This window comes from Cololabis saira, chromosome 9, assembly GCF_033807715.1.
Source record: "Cololabis saira isolate AMF1-May2022 chromosome 9, fColSai1.1, whole genome shotgun sequence".
Classification (NCBI taxonomy): Eukaryota; Metazoa; Chordata; class Actinopteri; order Beloniformes; family Belonidae; genus Cololabis; species Cololabis saira.
Genome location: NC_084595.1, coordinates 12571691 through 12581319, shown reverse-complemented (window position 1 = coordinate 12581319; position 9629 = coordinate 12571691).

Below are 9629 nucleotides of genomic sequence, written 5' to 3'. Positions count from 1 at the left end.
TTCTTTTTTGTAAATTCTGCTCCCACCTCTGTGAGTAAATACATTTACTTCAGGATTTCCTGATGTAACTGAAGCACTGGCGGGAGCCCCATATTCCCATCAAAGCTTCTTGAATGATTTTTCTTTTGTGATTGACAACCACGAGCCTGTCACATCTGAGTTACGTGTCTGACTTATGTTCTTATAATTCATCTCCAGTTGCTTCCAAGTTTTTTTTTTCACCTGCAGGAATTAATCCACATGAATCTAATCCCCCGCTTGTCCTTTGTGCATTATTTTAACAGCTATCAAATATTTAAATCACACAACCACTCGCTCTTGAGAATCTCTCCCAGCGGCTGCCTTTCCATTGCCGCTGCAGCCACGTTACTTTTCTGCAGAAAAGACGTGCCGTTAGTCAGGAAATGATTACAACCAAAGCTTTGTTTCTAACATGGAGAAGTAGGAGGATCTGCAGCACATTTCAGATGAGCTTTTAGATCAAGTTTTAATCAGCAGGTCTTCCCTAACTCTGACCTCAAATGGGTTTTCATAATCTTTACTTGCTATAATATCACATAAAGGTCTTTAGATTTCCATAGATTTGTCCTCATGTGCTTGTTCTCATTGTTTTAAGAACACTTCTCGTCTGTGAGTTAGTGTTTCTGTAATTTCCCAATTCTGTCTTCTGTTCGTATGTCAGATAGCTTTAAAGGTATTTTCATTTCTTTTTTTTCCTTCTTTTGTTGCATGTTTCTCTTGTATATTTTGCTGAGCTTAGCTTCCCACCCTTGCTTCACATCAGGTACTTTGTAAGAATGCGCAACGGTAAAAACAAGCAGCTTGTCGCTAGCACACTTAGTTAATGCCACCGCAGTCGCTACATAAACAGTCGCAGTGAACAACTGGACGTAAAATACTCTTGATATCTGTTGGTTGGAGACTGAAAATATGGAGGGTAATAGCTATTATTAACATGCCTTTGCGGTCTGAGTCCTAGAGGATGAGCTGCATTTCATAGTCACTGTAAATCCATTTAATCTTACAGAAATAGTCGCTAGGCTGCTTTTGTAGATCATGTATTATGTATAATAGCAAATAATGTTTGGATTGTTGAAGTCATAAGAATAACTGTATCATTCCAAAATGTTAAATCCCAGCCGGTTTGTAGTCCAGATGTGCTCTGCAGAAGACTGAGCTTAAACTCAGTTCAGTTTGGACTGTTTGTTCCCTGTCATGATGGTAAATGAAAGCCAGAAATGTCATCACTTGGCCACATAATTATTGAGCCATTAGCTTTAATCAGGAACCACATTAACCACCACAGCAAAAAGCAGGAAAATAAACTGGATTAATCATCTAATCTTATGATTTTGCTTTTAACAGAGAGTCAGATGGGCTGTCGACTTTTGTTTTCAAGGCTCAGATTGAAGAACTTTGAAATTTGCCTTACTTCATGCATGAATGCCCCAGTCACACATGGTTTGTTCGCCTCAGTCAGTCAGGAGACCCTCATGCCACCCCAAATTACCAATGTAATGACATGACGTTATTACCTCATCTCCACATGCCTCACTTACATCAGATGTGGTCGACAAGGCACACTCAACAGCCCATGGAAATTCAAACAATTACTTCCCTCAAGATGCATGGCGGGGATTTAAAGAGAAACATACATTCCTCTAAATGTTTATTAGCTGTTTAATATCCTGTTTAGGGTGTCTTTTCTCAGTTTGGTACTGTTACGTCCCTTGGTTAAGTCATCGTTTCCTACTGTGTTCCCCTTCTCCTTTGTTAGCTTGCTTCACTGCGCTTTCAGTAAAGTATCAATCTCTACACACGGGAGGGATCATGTGCATCTAAATGAGTCACACACAATTACAAAAAATGCTGATATTACTCTGTTCATCGAAACATAATAAGAGCGTGATTTTGAGGTAGCCCGAACATGATGCTGAGCATGTTTTGACTGGGATCTGCGAGGTAGATTAGCTCATATTTCTGTCAGCAGTGAGAGACACATTAATCATTCTGCTGAATCAAGACAGTTTTACACAATAAAACATGACTCTGCAGATCACTTAGATGTGTGCACCCAAATATCCAAATTACCTTAAAGATAATCAAAAGAAGCCTGAGCACTCCTCTGCATTATTTACTGTATAACCAAAACTTTTCCTTGTAATGGCAACAGCCAACTCTATTTCTCCCTTTTGCTTGCCTAGTTTTGTTAAATGATATAGTAAGGTGAGGTGGCTGAAACAAGAGACCTGGGAGTCAAATTCCATCCAGCTGTGCAGCTCTGTTTTCCCAGGCACGCTGAAAGAACCACTGCAGACGTCGAGACCCCCCAGCCCTCAGAAAGCCTCCATGGTTTTGTGTGCATGCTATCTCAATCATTGCAGATTTATATTAATTTTCCGCACACAGTGTTAAGTTCTTCAGCCTCAGTTTGGCCATTTGCAAGCATTACTTGCTTACAACTGGTGTTTCACATCCTGTTTCACAGATGACTGTCACTCACAGACTGTAATTACATTTGCAAGCTCTACAGTTGGAGATTGGAAAGCTAAAACTGCCAAACCTAACACGACAAAAGAAAGCCTGCATGCCTGCTCTCATCCTGTGGAATGATTCATGACTTTAACTATTGTTTTCCTTACAAAGAAAAACTAATCAAAGCAAGCAAACAAAACAGAAACAACAGAAAACAAACAAGAGTGCATTGAGTTTTTGTCATGGCTGATCGTGACGTTATCATCCTGTTCCCCTGTGGAAATGTATGACAAAGACAGTCACCTCATAAATAGCATCAATGCAAGATGAAGATCTACAAATACACATTAAACTGAATTTTTTTTATCATAATTTTTTTTAAACGTAATTACAACAACTTTATTTCTTTTTGTCTGTTTTGTGTAAATATACATGACATATAACCATTCGGCCTTCATTAAACCAGCTAAAATATCCACATTTTTACTTAATTGATGCTAAATTTCCAAGGAAAACTATTTTCGGAGAAACATTTTCGAAATGTATTAGAAAACTACAAGGAAAGTACAAAAACATAAAATTAAGCCCTATCAGAGAAGGTGAAAAGACTTCCTCTGGTCAGTTTTGGGGTCTGTTTTTGTGCTGGAAGCAGTGATGACATGACAGTCATTTTCAGAGTACCTCTCTTACCTCACTGGTTGTTGCTAGTACAGCTGCATCCATATACTGTTTAATCATTAAAAAACATATTTCCATACATGTTTTTACTTTACTTACTGATTTATCCTCAGGTTTCTGTTTACTGATACCTCAGGTTTCCTGTAATGTGACTTCCTCGTGCTTTCGTGCTACAGCTCAGATACACGCACTCTAGCAAGGACAATCGTCAACAGCAGAGGGGCTGGTAGAGAGGAAGGGAGGGACAGTTCAGGAGTCCAACCGAGAAGTTGGGAGTGGCCTGAACATTGTATGTGTTCAAATTTTCAAGCCAGTTTCTGGATTTTTAGGAAGTTCCTGACTGCAGCTTCAAATAAATAATTTATCCTGGATCTAGATGTCAGCCATGATGCCTTGGGGGCAGCCGTTTCACAAGAGTCCTTTCCTAGTTGTAGAAATATGCAAGTTCCATGAAATTGGAATCTTGCACCCTCAAGTGGGCTGTTGCAGAAAGATTCAGAGAATTCTTGGTGGGTCAAAAAAACGCGCTCGAAGCCAAACAGCCAAATTGGGAGCAGTGGAACAAATGTGGGCCTCGGAGTTGGCAAATTTTGATATGGACATCAAATACAAACCAGCCAAAGCAACTACAAAAGCAGATACTTTGTCGAGGCAGAATGCAAACCTGGGGCAGATGCTAACCCTTGCTCCTAAGTCTGCCCTTTCACAGGAACGGGCAGTGCAAAAGCAGCATGGTGGACGTCGCAAAGTTGTGTATCTCAGGCCGTTATGGTGTTTCCTGGGGAGGTTGCAGCTAACCTTGCTGTGTTGCAGGTGGAAGACACACTGATCCGGGAGTTTTGTTTCTTCGGGGACGGACGACAACAAATAAGGATGAGAGGAATGTTCCTGAAGCTCTTGAAGCAATGGGGTCACGTAATTGAAAAAGATGGTATCCTTTTGTTACAGGTGGAGTCACCGGAAGGGGGACCAGCGTGGAATCAGCTTTTATTACCACAACAAACTGCAAGGGGGATGTCCTCCTCAGCTTTCATGACAATCACGGCCACCAAGGTGTGGAACGGACAGCAGATCTCATTCGGAGGAGATGCTATTGGCCAGGTAATAATAACACGACAGGAAACATAACTGGCATGTATGACCCACACTGGCTGTCGACCTCTTCATTGCAGCCCCTGTGTACCTCCTAAAAGTTAGACTAGGTAACACAAAGCATCTTATAGGATGTTTTAAATAACCCATGTTGAACATTAAGTCTCTGTAATGTCCTTCAGATAAGGAATATCTCTGATTTCAAGTGACTTATTTACCCCTTACAGGTGGTGCTGACTTGATTCCTCTTAATCTGTTGATGAGCGGAGACACTTGACAGTTTATTGAAACAAAAGTGTTGCAAGTACGCTTTGTACTGAAATCGGATGCTTCAAGATTGGAAAAAAAATGGATGCAATCTCTAAAATATTTAGTAAGGTAAATTTCAAGAAGTTCTTCATTTGCTGCTGCTTTTTTGCTGATGTAAAATTGCCATCAAGACAAATTCAGACTATAATATGTTAATCATTTACATTTTTAATATTGTGAAACTGACCTTATAACACATTGACATTTCAGAATCTAAGAATGACATGCAATATTTATGAGAACTCTATTTCACAAACTCTACACATGGTCAGAGGAGGAATAGATTTAGTTCACACCTTGGAACGATTGAATTTTCCTAAATGTCAAAACAAATTCCACTTTACGGTTTATGCGCAAATTCAGTCTACTCATTACATGAATGAGGCTCACTATCTTTTTCAAGGCATCCCTCACATGTTTCAGCAAGACGATGCTAAACTAAAGATTGCATCTATCATAAAAGCAGTGCCTTGCACTAGATAAATACAGGTCCTGGATTGGCCTGCTTGCAATCCAGGCCTGGACTCAAAATTCTGACATTGCATGAAGGAAGTGGCTTGAATCCTAAGTCAGACAAGCAGGTGACAAACACATTTTTGCACAGTGTTGGGATTTTCTCCTGTTTAGAATTTGGGTTGTATATGCTTGTCTTTCAGTCAAATGTATGAGCAACAGTAGAAAATTATAGACCGAACAGATGTGTAAGTACTGACATTCCAACTTATGGGCTGAAGCCAACCTTGAAGTAAGAAAAGTTGCAGTTCATCATTTAGCAACTGGCTCCAAAAGCAACGCAGTAGCTACTCCCATGTTACAATGTCAGTCTTTGCAACATAAATAAACATTTTCCTTTGTAGCTCCTCCACCATGAACAGAAGGAGCCAGTAGTGATGACAGATCATTTCAAAATTCTTTCGTAGCAGAAGTCTGCTGATATCCGCACTCGCGCTTGCCCCGCTACAACGGGCCTAACCCAAGCATCAACCACAAAACCTCCAGCTTGAGTCTCATGCAGAACTAAGATTCGTTTCAATTCCTTGAGTGAGTCTGGCTGCAAAAGCGAGCCAATCTCCACTGCCCAACTCCATTGTCCAACTTTAGAGCAGAAATAAACATATACATATGTATTTATTAACATACGTAATGTTTAAAGCCTTGTTCCAAATCATTTTAGTCTCAGTCTTGATTTCCATGACAACTGTGAGGAGGATTTTTTATTTTTTTTGTGTAATGTCAGAAAAATGTATAAATTGATTCATTAATTTCTAATATGATTGAGAGTCTGTGATAATTCATTTTTCCATTGAGTCAACACCTGAAATGGGATAGTCTGCTGTAAATATCTGCTGGTAGCTCTGCAGCTATTTCAGCGGGGATTGACTGAGGGAGTTGGTCGTCAAAGCTAACTTTTATTGACATATGGGGCGTGCTTCTGTTGGCTTCCAGAGCAAAATGAAGAAAAATGCGGTTCAAAATGTCTGCTCAGAAACCAATGGTCACTTGATTTATTTTTCTTCATACACTGTCTTTTACAGTCTATTGTCTAACCCCTGATAAGAAACCTTAGCGATGTTCCAACAAAGTTCTGGCAGCCCTTTTTTGAGTGTTGTTCTGATAGCTTGAAATTACAACAAATGTCATCTCAAAGCACTTCAACAACCCAATTAAATTCATTTTTAATTAGTCCAAACAATATAAAGCTAATAAAATAAATAATTATTGCTTTGCTAATGAAATCAACATATTGCATCAAAACATTTTTGCAATACAATCCTCTGTCTGGAGTGTAGCACCCTATAATGTAATAATTTCGTAATAACGCCTGAAAATGTAATAAAATTTGCACTTAACTCAATTGAAAATGTAATAAAATCCAATAATGTAATAACTTCACCAATAATGTAATAAAATATCCTGACTGATATTGTAATAACATTTTTACCGATAATGTAATTCCTCATTACATTATTGGGAATTTATTAGATTTTCAGGTGGGTCTTTTTTTTTTCTTTTCCAAAACTGATAATGTAATACTTGACAAATAATGTAATCTATATGTTCATTTTCAGTCCAGAGTTCTACATTTTGTGTTTTAAGTATTTAAGAATGTTATATACACTGGATTTGAAACACCAGAATGACTATTGGATTAAATTGCAAACTTTGAGTACCATGTAATGAAATTCCCAATAATGTAATAAGGTATTACATTATTGGTAAAAAATGTTATTACAATATCTGTCAGGATATTTTATTACATTATTGGGGAAGTTATTACATTATTGGGTTTTATTACATTTTCAATTGAGTTCTGGAACAGAACGGAACAGGAAGAAACTCTGGCAGAACTAAACTCGAAGGGCGGCCATGTGTCTTGACCGGTTAAGGGGACAGGCAAGAGGAGAAGATGGCAACAGCAGATCAGAAGCACCTGTTGGGAAAGAAGAGCACAGGTTAACCACAGCAATAATGGTGTCATAGAGTTGGAGCAGAAGAGATCAGAGTGAGGAGAGGTGTATCACAGGAAGTCCTTGAGCATTCCAGGCCTGTAGAAGCAAGGGATGTTTCAGGGCACCGGCGCCATCCATAACTATAAACATTATTAAAAAAGGAAAGTTTTAAACTAAATCTTAAAAGGTAGAGAGGGTGTCTTCTTCCCAAAGATGGTCTGGCAGGAGTTCCACAGGGAAGTAAGCTGATAAATGAAGGCTCTACGTTTCATTTTTCTACTTTGAGAAACTGCCATCTGAGACTGAAGTTCTGTGCTTGGAAAATATGGAACTATGAGGTGTTTAAGACATGATGGATCTGGTCATTAATAGTCATTAAGAGATTTATATTTGAGGAGAAGAGTTTTAAATTATATTCTGGAGTTTATGGGTAGCCAAGAGACGCTAACACTGGGGAAATACTGTATGATCTCAGCTGCCAGTTATCAGCTGAAGCCTGGCTGCAGCATTTTGGATGACTGAACGTGTTTTAGAGAATTTTAAGGATAACCCAATAATGAAGAATTACAATAGTCCAATCTTGAAGAAACAAATGCATGGGTCAATTTTAGTGTGAGTCTGAGACATGATGTCCCTAATTTTTGCAATATTATAATGGTGAAAAAAGCAGTCCTAGAACCTGTTTCATATGCAAATCAAAGGACAGATTCTGGTCAAACTAACTGTAGTAAGAGAGGCCAAGGTAATGCCATCTAGAGTAAGAGTAGCTGGAGAATATGCTCCTGAAGTTCAGGTCCAAGTTTAAACTCTAAAGTTTTATCTTAAAGCAGCACAATGTAACTTTTCCACCTTAAAGGAGCTTGAGGCTCCTTTTAAGAAATGAGACTCTCTAGCGCCACCCTTCACCACGACGGCCGTTGGGGGTACTGCAGCCAACAGTGAAGCCGGCACGGGAGAACGGGGAGAACGCACATGCAGCGTCATGTGACGTCACATCCGCAGCCCAGCGCGGGAAATTCAGGACCGAATTGCAGCACATTTTGCAGCACACAGCCTGTTCAAGGCAAAGGAGAGATACACTAGAGGGCTCATTCTTTTGGGTTTGGAACGCTTCATCTGACATTATTACTAGAAAACTTAAAATGTATACGGATTTTTTTCATAAATCTTGCCACAATCCGGCCTCAAGCTCCTTTAATATAATATTTCCAGAGTCATTGTGATGGTACTTCAACTTACAACAGGTTTAATGACACCTCTGTCATGGTCTGAGGGGTCTGTATCGCCTTCACTGGCACTATGTAACTTGGAGGTGGATGGTAGGAACCCTTCCACACTACTGGTAAAGCACTACCGCTATTGTCCAAAGGAGCTGCCAAACTCAACAAAAGCTGAAAGTTACGTTGTGCTGCTTTAATTTAGCTGAAGACGGTTTCCAGTCATCAAGGTCTTCATGCTTGTAGTCTGACCAAATAGTAAGTGTCCCCTGGTTTTATGGAAAGATATAGCTGAATATCATCAGCATAACAATGGAAAAGTATGGCATTTTGTCAAATTCATCAAATTGCAATGAGGAAACAGAGGCTTCACATCGCTGTTTCCTCACAGGGGGTTGTCCACTTATAGCTAATTGCAATAAGGTCCCACTGTTGTAGTGCGCAATAATGTTTAATCTTACTTAGTACACAGCCGTCTTTAATAGCTTTATCAGCCACTTTAACCATTTAAGATCATGGACCAGCGAGAGTGAAGGAAAAAGTTGCCTGAAGAGCTCATAAAGAAAATTCTAGATAAGTATGTTAAACATAAAGGCAATGAGCGACAACAACTACAGCTGTTAATGTTATTAAGATGTATGGTCTATGGCAGTGATTCTTAACCATAGGGCCGCGGCCCACACTTGGGCCGCGAGCGCCATCTAGTGGGCCGCGAAAAAAATTCAGTTTTGTACGTGTGGGCCGCGGGGGCCGCGGGACTGCATAGCAACTCCCGACCAAATGAGGAGAAGAAGACCCTCAGCTAGCTGTACGTGTAATAGTAAGAGAAATGGTGTGTATTTATAGAGAAAATCCTTCATTTTGCACAGAGTAGGTTTAGATCCGCCAGGATCAGGGATCGATTACTTGGGTCTGCGCCCAGAGCGAGCGAGCGCGGCGTGATCAATTATCCTGACTCGTCCGCGCAGCCGGGGAGGTCGGCTGAGGCTGCCGCTCGGGCGGTGGGCTCCATCGTTACTGCTGAAGGATTGTACATGTAGATGTGTCTGCTGGACTGGACTGTTGTTCGGGCTCGCAAAAGCATCGGAAAGTGACTCTGCTGCAGCGGCCAGAGAGCTGCGGGTTCTGCCCGGCCGTCTCAGCTGATCAGGCTCGGATGAAATCCGACACGCGCAGTCCTGACAACTTATTAATGTAAATAAAACGTAGTAAGTTACTTAGTAAGTAATTAGCTTGACTCTTACAGAGATGAGAAGCCTAACAGGTGGAAAGGGAAGTTCAACCCGGAATGGACAGATTCATCCTGGTTCAGTCTTCCCACTGGGACAAAACCAGTGTCTCATACGTTCAGAGACCGTGGCGTTCAAAGTGCGAAAGTGAAACGCCACTGAAACAAAACACAAAGTTT